This window comes from Pseudoliparis swirei, chromosome 18 (genome assembly GCF_029220125.1).
Source record: "Pseudoliparis swirei isolate HS2019 ecotype Mariana Trench chromosome 18, NWPU_hadal_v1, whole genome shotgun sequence".
Taxonomy (NCBI): Eukaryota; Metazoa; Chordata; class Actinopteri; order Perciformes; family Liparidae; genus Pseudoliparis; species Pseudoliparis swirei.
Genome location: NC_079405.1, coordinates 15,790,882 through 15,806,861, shown reverse-complemented (window position 1 = coordinate 15,806,861; position 15,980 = coordinate 15,790,882). Strand labels below are relative to the sequence as shown.

General features: G+C 40.4%; 1 protein-coding gene across 1 annotated transcript in view; it reads left to right on the top strand.

The window, feature by feature from the left end:
- Positions 1-15,980, top strand: part of tex264a (testis expressed 264, ER-phagy receptor a) — a 76,541-nt gene that overhangs the window by 4,684 nt on the left and 55,877 nt on the right. The gene's annotated exons all lie outside the window — the stretch shown is intronic.

Genomic DNA, 15,980 nt, shown 5'->3' with positions numbered 1-15,980 from the left:
AATAAAAACAGTATAGTAGTGTAACTTCAGATTGTTTGTCAAATTAGATTTCATGTAATGTGCAACACAATGTTGTTTTGGACTTGTTATATCAAATTGAACAAATTACTGCTAAACTGTTGGTCTATCTTCATGCATTTTGGGCTATCCAAGCAGCTGTACCATCGCACAACAAATAGACGAGCATTTAATCTCAAGCGCCGGCTGGTTGACCGTAGTTCTGCAGAGAACCACCCACTTGACCGCAGTCTGACACAGAGGAGACGAGTATTGAACAATTCCCAGTCTGAATGAAGGACAGACTGACTCATTGAATTCCTGGATTGTCGCACTTTATTATGCTGTAGAATGGCAACGGGTAAAACATCCACAGGCAGTGTGGGAGAAAATGAAATGTCATGTGTTTACGTTTATGGAAGTGGCGGTGAGAGATGAGGCGAGGTTTTGAACTGCCTTGGACGAGGGGTACAAATTGGTAGGAGTCTGACTCACCTTGAGAGCCTTGAAGTGCTTCAATTCATCAATTGGAATTGCAGATCAGAGTGCCGAGCATCGCTGCACTCCCAGTCAAATGTATTGGCATTTTACTGCCGCTTGTCTGTCTGTTGACAGCAACAACATAAAACGGGGGCTTTTGGTTAGGATTTGCCACTTTTAAAGTTAGATATAAAATGAAAAATAAATAGGCCGATACTCTGAAGTCTGGTCCCGCAGGTCATCAAGTCAATACTCTGCATGATTGTGGACATGCAGGCTCTCCGTAAAGGGTATAGCACCCCATTGTGTTTATGGACATCTCTACTCTGTAGAGTGAGATGCTGCAAAAGGAGGAGGCAGAGATGCAGACAGAATCTATTAAATAGGTAGTGGATTTTTTGAAATCCAGACACACAACTGTTGATTCTATTTTTAGGATGTCCTTTTGATCCGTTTTTAACAAACAGTGTAGAGAGGAAGACAGCACTCAACTCAATGGTGAAGAATGCCCTTAAAATCATCTGCGCCCTCAAGCCTGTGACATATATTGACTCGTCAACCAGTGTTATGATGCGCAAGATATTGAATTGCACAGACAAATATTCATTGGAGCTGCTTAAAGAGAGCAAGGAGGTGGAGCGAGTCAGTTGAACATTTGTAGAGGGATGTAAGATGATGTAGTCGAGGGAGGGATTCATTCATATGATTATCTCCATGCTCTGTGACATCTGGCTGGAGGAGTGCCACACTATGTCCAGCTGGCCAAGGGGTGGGGAACCAACTCGACGACGATAGCGAAGGAAAACTGAGTCCTGCCCCCAGCAGGCTGCTTATCCACGCCAGTAATTATACATGCCAGAACTCCCAGGATGCCATGTGTAATTACCAGCTACGTCTGAGCACAGCCTCCAGGCACAGTGCTGCACTTGGTGAAAGAGGCACCGAAAAACAACCTGCCTCCAGACTTAAGGGGCCTCTTCAATGCAGACTATATATATATATATATATCTCATATGTGGGTGCTTGAGGGCCCCTTCCCTTTTTAAAGGGGGACATGTTGATGTTTTGAATAAGTCTTCTTTTTATTTCCCCAATCATAACAAGCGGTGACACATTGAAGTGGCTTCATGTTACATCAGTCAGTGTGATTGTTGTTTTCTCTTTGTCTCCAAATCGTAAAATGATCCTCACTGTTCCCTTGCTGAATCGGTCCGCTTTCCCTGCATTAGTTTGTGTCGGCGTACTTGCTTCACTGCCATTGCTGCTCCGTTAATTTAGCAGCAAACAGCCCATCACAGCGTACCTGTGGTACCAGTGCTGTGGAACGCTATTCGTTTCAATTACCCTCCTGGTGACTTTGTCTCTGCTGCCTTGGCTGCCGAATGGCTTCCAATCAACTGAGACAGGGTGTCGCTGTGACACACTGAGGCAGGAGATATCTCTTGTTGAGATATTGCTTATCCCGTCGTCTTCTCCTCCCGCTCCACATGTGTCAGGCTCTTTGCTGGTTGCCCACACACCATCTGTCTCGCTGCTCCAGATGTAGTAAGACAACTATACTGCTTAACAGACAGAGAGCTCTCCGGCAAAGGCTGTGACGTGTATTGTTTTTGTGATAAATCTATGGGTGATGTTTTTTCGGGTCATTATGTGCTCGTCACCAACTTTGTGTGGTGCTTCTTCTTTTACGAGGGCTGCGTTTGCCACTTGTAATATTTCACTGCAGACGTTGATTTGAAGACGGCCAACAAGTCCAGAGAGGCCCAAAATGTGCCGTGCAGTGAAGGGTCCTCGTACAATCACAGCCTCTTCACTCCATTCTGGCACACTGGTCAACTCAGTGGGCCAACACGAGCATGCAGGGCAAATGTGATGTTTTTCCTTTTCTTAAAATGTATTTCAAGATACTTTTTAGTTGTTGTATGGAATACTACACGGCAGCCTGTACAAACAATGTATTTATTCTTTTGAAGTTCTTGTTTCCTGTCTCACAGCATTGCTGCTGTGTTGCCTTCACTAGTTTATGTGGCTTGTTTTAAAGAGGTAGATGTGTTGCTCTTTTAATTGAACTCGCTCCCACTCAGCTAGTTTAGCATTTTGAGGATCAGTCGATGTGTTTTACTGAGCGTGGCGATGGTCCTCGGTCAGGCGGAATGTGGTGTGCTAATGATGATCCTGTCTTACCAGTAAACACAGAGTGGTGTCTTCTTGCCTTGCTCGTCCCTTTCCTCCCCAACCTGCTACCTCTAACTATACCAAGTGGTGATAGCCAGGATGGAAGACAAGCCGGGCAAAGAAGAGGAGAGATGAAGAGCGTAAATCCTCATTACCTGTCTGCTAATAAGGAATTACCTCTGCCAGCTATACCTTTTTATTGTTTGAGTACTCTCATCCATCAAAAAAAGGCCCTGGAACCTCAAGCAAAAAATTGCTTTTGAAATTACTTTCTTTCCCAACAGGTCCTTGGAGACCCGGTTTAGGGGGATCTGGTAGAGATGGGAATGGCACCATTTGTGAAGGGAAGCCATCTTCGGGTCCCATGGGCCACAAGCTTGACAAATGTTGGCCCTATACATTTTTTCCTCCCAATTTAGCGAGCTTGCTTAGCATAGAGAAATATAGGAAATTAATGTTTCCATGAAATCAGCAGAGACATATTCAGATGAAATTAACCATTTCTGTATATCTTACAGATAGCTCGAAATTAGTAAAGACTATTTCTGGGAGTTTGTTTGCTGTTCACTGAATTTTGTATTGTTTTTATGCAGCTTACTTAGCTGCGAAATGCTAGTTATGGTGGTACAATCGCCCCAGTTTTCCCATTATCTGGCTTGTTGAGTCTCACCCAGGACAATCAAAAGCCACAGTCTGCTTTCCTCAGCTACCTGCGAGAAATAGAATCACACGTTGTGTTGTGGGGTTTTCACCTTAAAGCTAAAGCCCCGCTAGTTGAATTACCAGACCAACTCCAATGACCACAGATGACAGACTGGAGCTCGTAGTTTTACTTGTCACAAAGAGAGTTGAGCTGTGCCTCCGCACGTCTCCAAAACACTCTGGCTCCATTCTCCCCCGACCGTCCTTTTATTGAAGCAAGTGGTGACACAAAACAGGATGAGGTCTCTTATCAGTGATGAGCTTCATGACCTTGAGTCCTGTGTGGTGTGGATGTGGGTGAGTTATGTGGGGAGACCTGAAACAAAACATTGTTCCTGTGTCTGCTTATTAACCAGATGTAACCCTGGAACCTTTTGCTCTCAGGGTGACCGGTATAGAATAAACAACACAGCAATAATATGATTGTAATTATTAATCTTCTTCTAATAATTACAACCCTGAGGAGTAAACAATAATTCATAGGGCTTACATTCTTTAATACAAATTGAAAACACATGCTCTAAAACCTAACATGTGTTACAAAGCACAGCTTCAGAAGTAGCTGACTTCGAGAGTGCAACTGCTCAGCATGGACAGCGAATTTCTACCGTTTGTGGTGTTTGAATTTCTGACACAGACAAAACAACTTTGGTGGGGAATACAAGACAAGTCAAGTTCATGCTGGTGCTGCTCTCTTTCCTAATTGCCTGTAGTCTCTGGGGTGTGTTATCTGGAGCGAAGCAGAGCTGCGATGCAGTCAGGGCTGCTGTTTGTTCTTGCCACTGTGGGATGTGAGTGAGAGCTAGAGCCCTGAATGATATCATTAGTGAACTACTGGCTTGGCTAACACACTGTCGTCTATGAGAGCACGAGAGATGGCGAGATGGTAAGATGCTGAAGCAAAACCGTAGGAGGACAGTTGTTATGCCCTCTGTGTTTATGTCTTATCATAGTGTTGACAAAGAGAAGCTCTGTACACGTCAGCCCATACTTTAATGGGTTCATGTAGGAAAAGACAGCGACGCAGATCAACCCCTGCACATAAATGCATCAGGATGGCAGCCTGGGTACTGCGCTCTTTGGTACTTTATCTGTTTTTGTTTCGCTTACCTCTGTTCTACTTTGTTGTCCTTGTTTTGTTGTTTATTTGTTTATTTCTGTGTTTGTACACAGTCAAATTCCTTGTATGCGTACACTAGGGATGAGAATTGATAAGATTTTAACGATTCCGATACCTTATCGATTCCTGCTTATCGATTCGATTCCTTATCGATTCTCTTATCGATTCTTTTGGGCAAGGGGTGAAAAAAAGAGCACAAACGGGTTTATTCACATTAATTTTCTTTTATATAATGCTGCACACACACAGTATGTATACATACACATTTACTTTTTTTAAATAAGCAAAAACATTTATACGATATTACTCTTGAACTTAAAATAAAACTTACATAACTTAAATAAAATGTATTCTGTTTAATTTAAACATGTTCCTAGAAATTACAGTGCTCCTTCCTTTTTTAAAAAGGGTATATGAACTGAGCTGCCAAAAATGAAACTAGCAGTGGCAAATACCAAGTGTGCACCATCAATTGTATGGATCATCAACAATTCTTGTGCAGAAAAATAAGCATGTCTGCTTTCTCCGGGAGGATAAGCGATCTCTCAGGACTTATTGTGTCTCCAGCCGTGGAGAACACTCTCTCAGATGGGGTGGAGGATGAACACAAAGATATGAGGAGGTGTACAAGACGTGCTGTAGCCTGTGACCCAGACAGACGACCAGCCTCTGAACCGGTCTGACTCTGAACCTCATCAGCTAAATGGGATGGCAATGGAGATTATTTATATAGTGAAAGCTGGTTTACACAATGAAACAAATGGCACTAACAAAATCGCTGAATTTGCTGAGCTGACATAAAGCCACATTAAGAGGGGAGGCAAACACGACCTCTGCCTCAATGTAGGGTGACAATGGAAGATTCTGTAGCTAAGCTAGCGTAGCTATATGCTAAGTTTAATAATGGATTAAAATCGATATGCTCAGTTTAATAATGGGTTAACACGATAACGCGAACGTTTGCTGATAACACACGCCCTCAATAATTAACACCGTTACGATCAAACATTTCTCAAAACTGGACTTTCAATCTAAACGTGAAGTGATCGATAACGGGACCAAAGCCGGAGCTCAAATGTCTGCTTCAAACGAAGGGACAGAAGATAACTTGATCGACTCCACACAATAAAGGCAAATGGCTTCACACAGTGAGTGGTTGTGATCACTTTGGAGGAGTTTACCTTGGACAGAAAGAGATGAAGCGCCGGCGTTAGCTGAGCTGCTGCATCGAACACATGACACTCCTGTCATTTAATTCCACGCTGTGTTCAAATGCTTCTTCATATTAGTTGTATTTCCTCCCTTCGACGAAATAGATTTTTGACACACGTTACAAGTGGCGTAGTTGTCATTTTGTCGTGTGAAATAGAGCCAAACTTTAGAGCGCTTCTGCCTCGTTGCCATGTTTGCTGCAGTCTGAAGAAACTAAAAAAGTTCGCGCATGCGCAACGCCACAGAGGACCGTTAGCAGAACCGTTAAAGAATTTGGCTAACGATCCCAAACAATCGGTTTACTGGGAACCGGTTCTAAAACAGAACCGGTTCTCGATGCCCATCCCTAGCGTACACAGATGGACAATAAAACTGATTCTAATGCGAAATCCATTCAGAAACAAAGTACTTGGAGAATTTGTATAACGGGCTTGGTGATAATTCAGTATTAATGTCATGATGATATGATCATGTTCTGTTGTTTTACACAAATGTGTACTTAATGATTCCAAGGTAAATGTAAAAAAAAATTGTTCATTACATTTGTTCAAGTGTATGTTTGACCGATATGAATAGTTTGTTCAATGTATTTGTATGCAAGTATTTTTTTTAGAGGCTGTACTTAATGCTGCAGTCACATGGAGTCACGCAGACTGCACGTGGAAAACACCTTCTGGATGGAAACATGCAATAAATCTCTACGGTGGATTAATAAAATATATATATCTGATATAATTATTTTGTGTTAACTACAGTCGTATGCAAAAGTTTGGGCACCCCTGATAATCTCCATTACTTTCATCTATAAATTGTTGGGCATTTGGATCAGGAACTTCTTTGTCATATATATAATACTTCATGGACACAGTGATATTTTAGCAGTGAAATAAGGTTTATTTGATAAACAGAAAATATGCTATATGCATCATAAGAGAATTAGACAGGTGCATACATTTGGGCACCCCAACAGAAAAATCACATTAATATTTAGAAGAGCCTCCTTTTGCAAAAATAACAGCCTCTAGACGCTTCTTATAGCCTCTGATGAGTGTCTGAATTCTAGATGAAGGTATTTTGGACCATTCTTCCTTACAATACATCTCCAGTTCAGTCAGGTTTGATGGGTGCCTAGCGTGGACAGCCCGCTTCAAGTCACCCCATAGATTTTCAATTATATTCAAGTCTGGCGACTGGGATGGCCATTCCAGAACATTGTAGTTGTTCCTCTGCATAAATGCCTTAGTGGATTTGGAGCGATGTTTCTGGTCGTTGTCCTGCTGGAACACACAACTCCGCCGTAACTTCAGCTTTGTTACAGATTCTAGAACATTATTGTCAAGAATTTGCTTGTACTGAGTTGAATCCATGCGACCCTCAACTTTAACTAGATTCCCAGTACCTGCACTAGCCACACAGCCCCACAGCATGATGGACCCCCCACCAAATGTTACTGTGGGCAGCAAGTGTTTTTCTAGGAATGCTGTGTTTTTTTGCCTTCATGCGTAACGCCTCTTGTTGTGACCAAAGAGCTCTAGCTTTGTCTCATCAGTCCACAGCACTTTGTTCCAAAATGAGCCTGGCTTGTTCAAATGTAGTTTTGCATACCTCAAGCGAGCCGGTTTGTGGCGTGTGTGCAGAAAAGGCTTCTTCCGCATCACTCTCCCATACAGCTGTTCTCTGAGCAATGTGCGCTGAATGGTCGAGCAATGCACAGTGACACCATCTGCAGCAAGATGCCCTTGCAGGTCTTTGGAGGTGGTCTGAGGGTTGTCCTTGACCATTCTGACCATTCTTCGCCTTTGCCTCTCCGATATTTTTCTTGGCCTGCCACTTCTGGCCTTAACAAGAACTGTGCCTGTTGCCTTCCATTTCTTAATAACATTCCTCACAGTGGAAACTGATAGCTGAAACCTCCGGGATAACTTTTTGTAGCCTTCCCCTAAACCATACTGCTGGACAATCTTTGTTTTTAGATCATTCGATAGCTGTTTTGATGCCCCCATGTTGCCACTGTTCAGAGGAGAATCAAAGAGAAGCACAACTTGCAATTGGCTACCTTCAATACCTTTTCTAATGATTGGATGCACCTTTCTCTGGAATTGAAGGCTTAACGAGTTAATCAGACTAATTATGTGTTGCAGTTAATCAGCATTTAGTAGGTACAGGTATTCAAATCAACAAAATGATAAGGGTGCACAAACTTTTGAACAGCCTATTTTTCACATTTGATTTAATTTCACACAACTAAATACTGCTCCACTAAATATCTTTGTCTGGAAAACACCCCAGCACTCAGTGTTAACTAGAAAATGAATATTACACAACTGATCTTTTTTTGGTGAAGACAGAGTAAATTATCATGCAGCCTCAGAGGGGTGCCTAAACTTTTGCATACGACTGTATTTTATGTAATTACCTTCGAATTGAAAATGCCGGAAGGTTATGTTTTGATCGCCGTGTATTTATTTATTTATTTATTTATTTGTATGCGTGTTATTCGCAAATCTCAAAAAGTATTGAACCGAATCGCATGAAATTTGGTGGGATGATTGTTTATTATCCGGGGACCAGTTGATTAGATTTTGGGATCGATCGGGTCAAAGGTCAAAGGTCATGAACAGGTCAAAATCTTTCGCAGAACTCAAAAAGTATTGAACCGAATCGCATGAATTTGGTGGGATGATTGTTTATTATCCGGGACCAGTTGACTAGATTTTGGGATCGATCGGGTCAAAGGTCAAGGTCAAAGGTCATGAACAGGTCAAAATGTTCTTGAATCGCCTGAAATTTGGTGGGATGATTGGTTATTATCCGGGGACCATTTGATTAGATTTTGGGATCAATCGGGTCAAAGGTCAAGGTCATGGAAAGGTCAAACTCTTTTTTTACCATAGCACGATACATTTTTGTCCAATTGGCATGCAACTAATGCCAAAATGTTCATAATTCAATGCCCAATCTTGTGATATGCGAAGGTATGCACTCTACCGAGTGCCCATTCTAGTTATCCTAGTAATGCATGCAGCTATAACATGCTGCGTTTTCTTAATATTCTAATACTTTCTCTGATGTGTGTGAGCTACGTAGCATCACCCAGAGAAAGTTACAGAAAGTTAAAATAGTTCTCCTGTTATTGTTGCCGGGTGTTTTGTCAAAGTCGGTTCCTGTTTCCAATAATGTCCAACACATCATACAAACTAGAACGGGCACTCGGTAGAGTGCATACCTTCGCATATCACAAGATTGGGCATTGAATTATGAACATTTTGGCATTAGTTGCATGCCAATTGGACAAAAATGTATCGTGCTATGGTAAAAAAAATATTTTGACCTTTCCATGACCTTGACCTTTGACCCGATTGATCCCAAAATCTAATCAAATGGTCCCCGGATAATAACCAATCATCCCACCAAATTCCATGTGATTCAAGAAGATTTGACCTGTTCATGACCTTGACCTTTGACCCAATAGATCCCAAAATCTAATCAACTGGTCCCCGGATAATAAACAATCATCCCACCAAATTTCATGCGATTCGGTTCAATACTTTTTGAGTTTTGCGAATAACACGCATACAAATAAATAAATAAATACACGGCGATCAAAACATAACCTTCCGGCATTTTCAATGCGAAGGTAATGATAGCGCCCCCTTCTGTGGGTAGTGTCAGTGATAAGGGTTGGTCCCGGTTTAGGTCGTGAAAAAACACATCGACTCGGAAACTGGATTCGACACAACACTGGTGCTGCTCTCGTTGTTTGCCGTTTACCTTCTGCTTGATTTCATGTTAACGGTGCAGCAATATTTTGAGGTCACTGCTAATGTCTGCATGTTAACATGCTCACAATAACAGTGTTTCGTAATAGTGTTTGGTAACATTGACAAAGTTCACCAGTATCTTTCATTAAATACTTAGCATACCATATATACATAGAAGTACACCTGAAGATGATTATTCTTGCAGGTAATTAGCCCAACAGTACTGGACAAAGTCATATTCTGACCGCAATATTGCAAATTATGTCCCAGCAGTTCCTGGGCTAATACTACTATAAAATGAGAAACAGACTAGTAGCTCCTTATGTTGATTATTATATGGCATTCATTCAAGCCACTTCCTGATAGTCAAGTCAAAATGTGGACATACGGCCTAAAAATAGATATATAGTCATTGTTACATGGCTGTCATGACTTATCCACACAATGCTAACACAGCCTTTGTGACTGCCTGTATTTACAATGACTCATTGCTTCATTGTAAATATATCTAGTGTATCTCATGGTGTCTTCAATAAATAATTCCCTGTCTAAAGCTGAAAAGTGATGTGTGCACTCATTGTTGAACATGGTTGCAAGGCGCTCTGTCAGGTGACAGTAAAGATTATCTGCTCATACTCAACAGGCAATGTCAGTCATTATTATTACCCACATGATGCAGACATTAAGAGGCACTGAGGGTTAGGTTGGGCTCCTCAAATAGATTTATCTCAGCCACGGAGTCTCACTGGCAGCCAACATCGCTGAATTACGGCACAAAAGCTGCTGTAAAAACAAAGTGGGACCGTGGAAAGAGTGAAGAGTATAGTAGCAACACAACACAGTCAAAAATAACCCAGAATGTGAGAAATGAGACGGAAAGGAAAGAGGTTGTGGCGGTTAGATGTGATAATTGTGCGAGGACGCCAGGGACATGAAGATGAGTGTTGCTGACTCCCATCTGTGTCCCCTCAGTGCCAGCCCTCCACAGACGGCCACTGTCACAGGGCAGAAACCAGCAGCAAGTCGAAAGGCATCATAGCAGGGTTTTAGTATGTTTTAGCACATTTAGTTTAGATCACATATAGTGGAGTTACTTCTTTTTTAATCCAGCCTTGAATGCTGCCACCGGTTCCTAATTTTAAGAGCAATACAAAAAACAACCTGCAGGTGCACATAACATTACTTGGATAGGTCTCTCAAAATTGCTTTTCTATACAGAAATGAATGGAAACCATTTGGTTTTTTTATGAGGCCTATTATATATTCTGTTATAAGATTCTGCAGATAATCGGTGCATGCTTTCTTACATCATCATTAGTATTGCCAGTTCTCATGTCTAAATGAATTATTCTAATATACTTTGCCCATCCATGCCTGCCTGGAAGCTAGTAAACAGGAAATAGCTCAAATACTGTGCCAATAAGTAAAGGAAATGGGCAGAAATGTAAAGTCTACTGGTACAGTCCTTTAACAACAGCTCCCAGTCTCCATCTGAAGCTCTACAGACAGACGGACAGCAAACTGTCTGCAAACATATGTGAGGAGGAGCGTCTGTGTCAGATCGTTGTCCGACTGACAATTTCCTCAGTGATTTTGATTCTGTCTCTTTCACATCTTCATGCGGACATGTAGGCACATTAAACATTAAACAACTAGAATGGGCACTCGGTAGAGCGCATACCTTCGCATATCACAAGATTGGGCATTGAATTATGAACATTTTGGCATTAGTTGCATGCCAATTGGACAAAAATGTATCGTGCTATGGTAAAAAAAGAGTTTGACCTTTCCATGACCTTGACCTTTGACCCGATTGATCCCAAAATCTAATCAAATGGTCCCCGGATAATAACCAATCATCCCACCAAATTTCATGCGATTCAAGAACATTTTGACCTGTTCATGACCTTTGACCCGATCGATCCCAAAATCTAATCAACTGGTCCCCGGATAATAAACAATCATCCACCAAATTTCATGCGATTCGGTTCAATACTTTTTGAGTTCTGCGAAAGATTTTGACCTGTTCATGACCTTTGACCCGATCGATCCCAAAATCTAATCAACTGGTCCCCGGATAATAAACAATCATCCCACCAAATTTCATGCGATTCGGTTCAATACTTTTTGAGTTTTGCGAATAACACGCATACAAATAAATAAATAAATAAATACACGGCGATCAAAACATAACCTTCCGGCATTTTCAATGCGAAGGTAATTATACAAAAAAAGAAATAAGCTAACCACCAACTAGCAGCAGGACAAGAATATGCAGTATACAAGTAAACTTCTCAAACTCTGACAGCCAGTAAAACAACATTGCTATATTATTACCTTCGCATTGAAAATGCCGGAAGGTTATGTTTTGATCGCCATTTATTTATTTATTTATTTGTATGCGTGTTATTCGCAAATCTCAAAAAGTATTGAACCGAATCGCATGAAATTTGGTGGGATGATTGTTTATTATCCGGGGACCAGTTGATTAGATTTTGGGATCGATCGGGTCAAAGGTCAAAGGTCATGAACAGGTCAAAATCTTTCGCAGAACTCAAAAAGTATTGAACCGAATTGCATGAAATTTGGTGGGATCATTGTTTATTATCCGGGGACCAGTTGATTAGATTTTGGGATCGATCGGGTCAAAGGTCAAAGGTCATGAACAGGTCAAAATCTTTCGCAGAACTCAAAAAGTATTGAACCGAATCGCATGAAATTTGGTGGGATGATTGTTTATTATCCGGGACCAGTTGACTAGATTTTGGGATCGATCGGGTCAAAGGTCAAGGTCAAAGGTCATGAACAGGTCAAAATGTTCTTGAATCGCCTGAAATTTGGTGGGATGATTGGTTATTATCCGGGGACCATTTGATTAGATTTTGGGATCAATCGGGTCAAAGGTCAAGGTCAAGGTCATGGAAGGTCAAACTCTTTTTTTACCATAGCACGATACATTTTTGTCCAATTGGCATGCAACTAATGCCAAAATGTTCATAATTCAATGCCCAATCTTGTGATATGCGAAGGTATGCGCTCTACCGAGTGCCCATTCTAGTTTTGTGTGTGGTGTCGGCGTACAGCTTAAGTTAGCTGTGTGTGGCCTGTGCCACTACCTGTGGACTGTACAGTATGGAGGACTCAAAATGACTTATGTATAAATAAATGCATGAATAAATAAGTAAATAAATGTTTAAATAAATGTATAAATAAATAAATGCTTATTTAAATGTATAAATAAATGTATAAATGTAGAAATAAATGAATAAATGCTTAAATAAATGTATAAATAAATACAGGAATGAATAAATATAAGTTATAAATCAACAGGACATCATTAAATAAATATATTTCTACATTTCTGTATTTCTTCATTTATTTATTTATCTATTTATGTGTCCACACGTATTTCTTCATTTATTTATGTGTGACATTTACGTATCCGTATATTCAAATGAGCTGGGGCGGTCCGAACCTCTGTCTAAAGCATGATTGGTCACAGGAGTGTAATGCACCTGGTGTGTTATGCTCAACTATTTCTGCCTGGCACATGACGCTGAAGTTGGCTCGCTCAGCTCACCCTGAGCAGAAGTTAGCCTAGACAGCTTTTTGACTTCAGCCGTTTATCAATTCCAAGTGCACTGAGTACAGACTCGTGTTCTTTTGGAGTCTGGTCTTGGGAGTCCAGACTCTCGAGGACGCAGGACGGTCTTTCTGGTCTTGTGACGTCACCACATCAACTGTTCTTGCTCATGAATTTACTCCAATTATTCACTGTAAAATACTTTACAGTGGAGTAGAATGTGTTGCGGTGTTCACTGTTGTTTGGCGTAGGCTACGAATAAACGGTAATAAATATACAACGTCTCGTGGCTTTCCTGACCCAGGGTCGCTACAATATGAAGTTATGAATCTTAACCCTGTCAAATTGACGTAACGTTATCTTTTAGTAAATAATAAACTCGTTGTGCTCTTTAGATTCTCCAAAACCTAATTATATCTCATGTTTAGCCGCTACGGAGACGTCAGAGCCAGCGGAGCATTTCAAAAAGTCCTGCCGAGATCAGGCTTCTCTCGGCGGCCACACAGTGCGCTGAGGGCCCGGAGCTCAGAGGTCCCGCGAGCAGAACCTCAAATCTCCGTCGGATATCCTTATTAGGCTGAATCTCGATAAACCGACCACATTTGATGCTTAAACTACTAACTTCTCGGCTGAAAACATCCTTAAATTACATTCCGTGACTCAACAACAGTAGTATTTAGAATGTACAGACAATAATGCATAATAAACGCTGTTCGTCTACAGGTCCAAGTGCTAGGGATCGATTGCTGCTGTCTTGCTCCCTGACTTGACCAATCCTGTTCAACAATGAGGTTCGGACAGCCCCAGCTCATTTGAATATACGGACACGTAAATGTCACACATAAATAAATGAAGAAATACGTGTGGACACATAAATAGAGATATACATAAATGAAGAAATACAGAAATGTAGAAATACATTTATTTAATGATGTCCTGTTGAGTTATAACTTATATTGATTAATTTCTGTATTAATTTCTGTATTTATACATTTATTCTTGTATTTATTTATACATTTATTTCAGCATTTATTTATTTATTCCTGTATTTATTTATTTATTTATACATTTATTTAAGCATTTATTCTTGTATTTATTCATGCATTTATTTATTTATACTTAAGTCCTCCATAGTACAGAGCATACAGGACTGTCTCAGAAAATTAGAATATTGTGATAAAGTTCTTTATTTTCTGTAATGCAATTAAAAAAACAAAAATGTCATGCATTCTGGATTCATTACAAATCAACTGAAATATTGCAAGCCTTTTATTCTTTTAATATTGCTGATTATGGCTTACAGCTTAAGAAAACTCTAAAATCCTATCTCATAAAATTTTAATATTTCCTCAGACCAAGTAAAAAAAAAGATTTATAACAGCTGAGTGTTTGTCAAGGCTCAGGAAACCCTTGCAGGTGTTTCGAGTTAATTAGACAATTCAAGTGATTTGTTTAATACCCTACTAGTATACTTTTTCATGATATTCTAATATTTAGAGATAGGATATTTGAGTTTTCTTAAGCTGTAAGCCATAATCAGCAATATTAAAAGAATAAAAGGCTTGCAATATTTCAGTTGATTTGTAATGAATCCAGAATGCATGACATTATTGTTTTTTTAATTGCATTGCAGAAAATAAAGAACTTCATCACAATATTCTAATTTTCTGAGACAGTCCTGTATAGGTTTTAGAAAGCGAGTCGTCCTCCCAGGAGAGAACTTAGTGGATGGAGGCGTGCAGCAGCTCCAGGAGATGGAGCTTCAGTTAGCTGAGCTGTTGCGACTCACGGTCAGCCAGCATGAAGCCCGGTGCCGGGGACTCCCACCCGGAGCAGCACATTTACCGGTGCAGCCGTTACACAGCTGGCACTGGGGTTTGCATTGCAAGCTAATTACTAACTATAATTAACTTATAGCTGAATGTCTGCCCTCCTCTTGACAAAGTTCTCTCTGGGTGGTGGGAAGTTATCAATATTTCACTAATTTCCCTAATTTGAATAGACAGGAGAACACTTATTTGTGGTTGGGCCAACTTATTGATTGATATTCAATAAAAACCTTCTCATGTCAAAAACAATTGACCTAAGTCAAATAAAAAATATTACATATAAAAACTGTACAATCTTTACTTCTATTAATAATACTTTTTGATTGGGGCACAGTGTAAACATAAGTGACTACTTGTGGCACACTAACATGTTTTGCAGCACAGATACAATTTGAGCTGCCACATATCATATGTGACCTGGCTGTTGCTACCTGGAGTGGGATGTTTAGCAGAGCTGGCATCTGAGCGTCCAGTGACACACAAACTATGTGAAGGTGCAATGTCACTCCAAGTTAAAATCAAACATCTACTATTTTTACTTTCACACACGTTCAGCATTAATAGCACGAGTGACATGCAGGTAACATCCCCCTCTCTAATGGGCCACCCTGCTGTTTCTATAATTAGGTGTGACAGGTGGGTCAGACCAAACCAGTGGGCTCTGCATGCTGATTTGATCTCTTGCAGTGTTCAGTTTTTTTTTTGGCAAACTCATTTAAGAGAGATAATACAAAGATGATCACCTCAATACAGTCACGACGACCAGGGAAAGGAAAAGTCAATCTATGGCATAATGATAGAATAGCCCAAATTCCAGCTGGAGCTAGCCTCAGGTCCTAATATCAATATCAATATAATATATTCATATTTTATTTTTATATTTTCTTGTCTTTTTGCCTTTAATGGATAGTGATGGTCAGGAAAGGGGGAGAGAGAGGAGACCACATGTAATAAAGGGCTGCAGGTCAGAGCCAAACTAGCGGACTCTTTTTTACCCCCACTATCTACTAAATGGAGAACCTTTATGATAATAATGTTTGTTCAAAAGTTTGACATAGTGCTGAAGTCTTTGATTTGCTTATTTTCAGTGTTTTGTTTTTAATGTGACCGACTCAACTAAT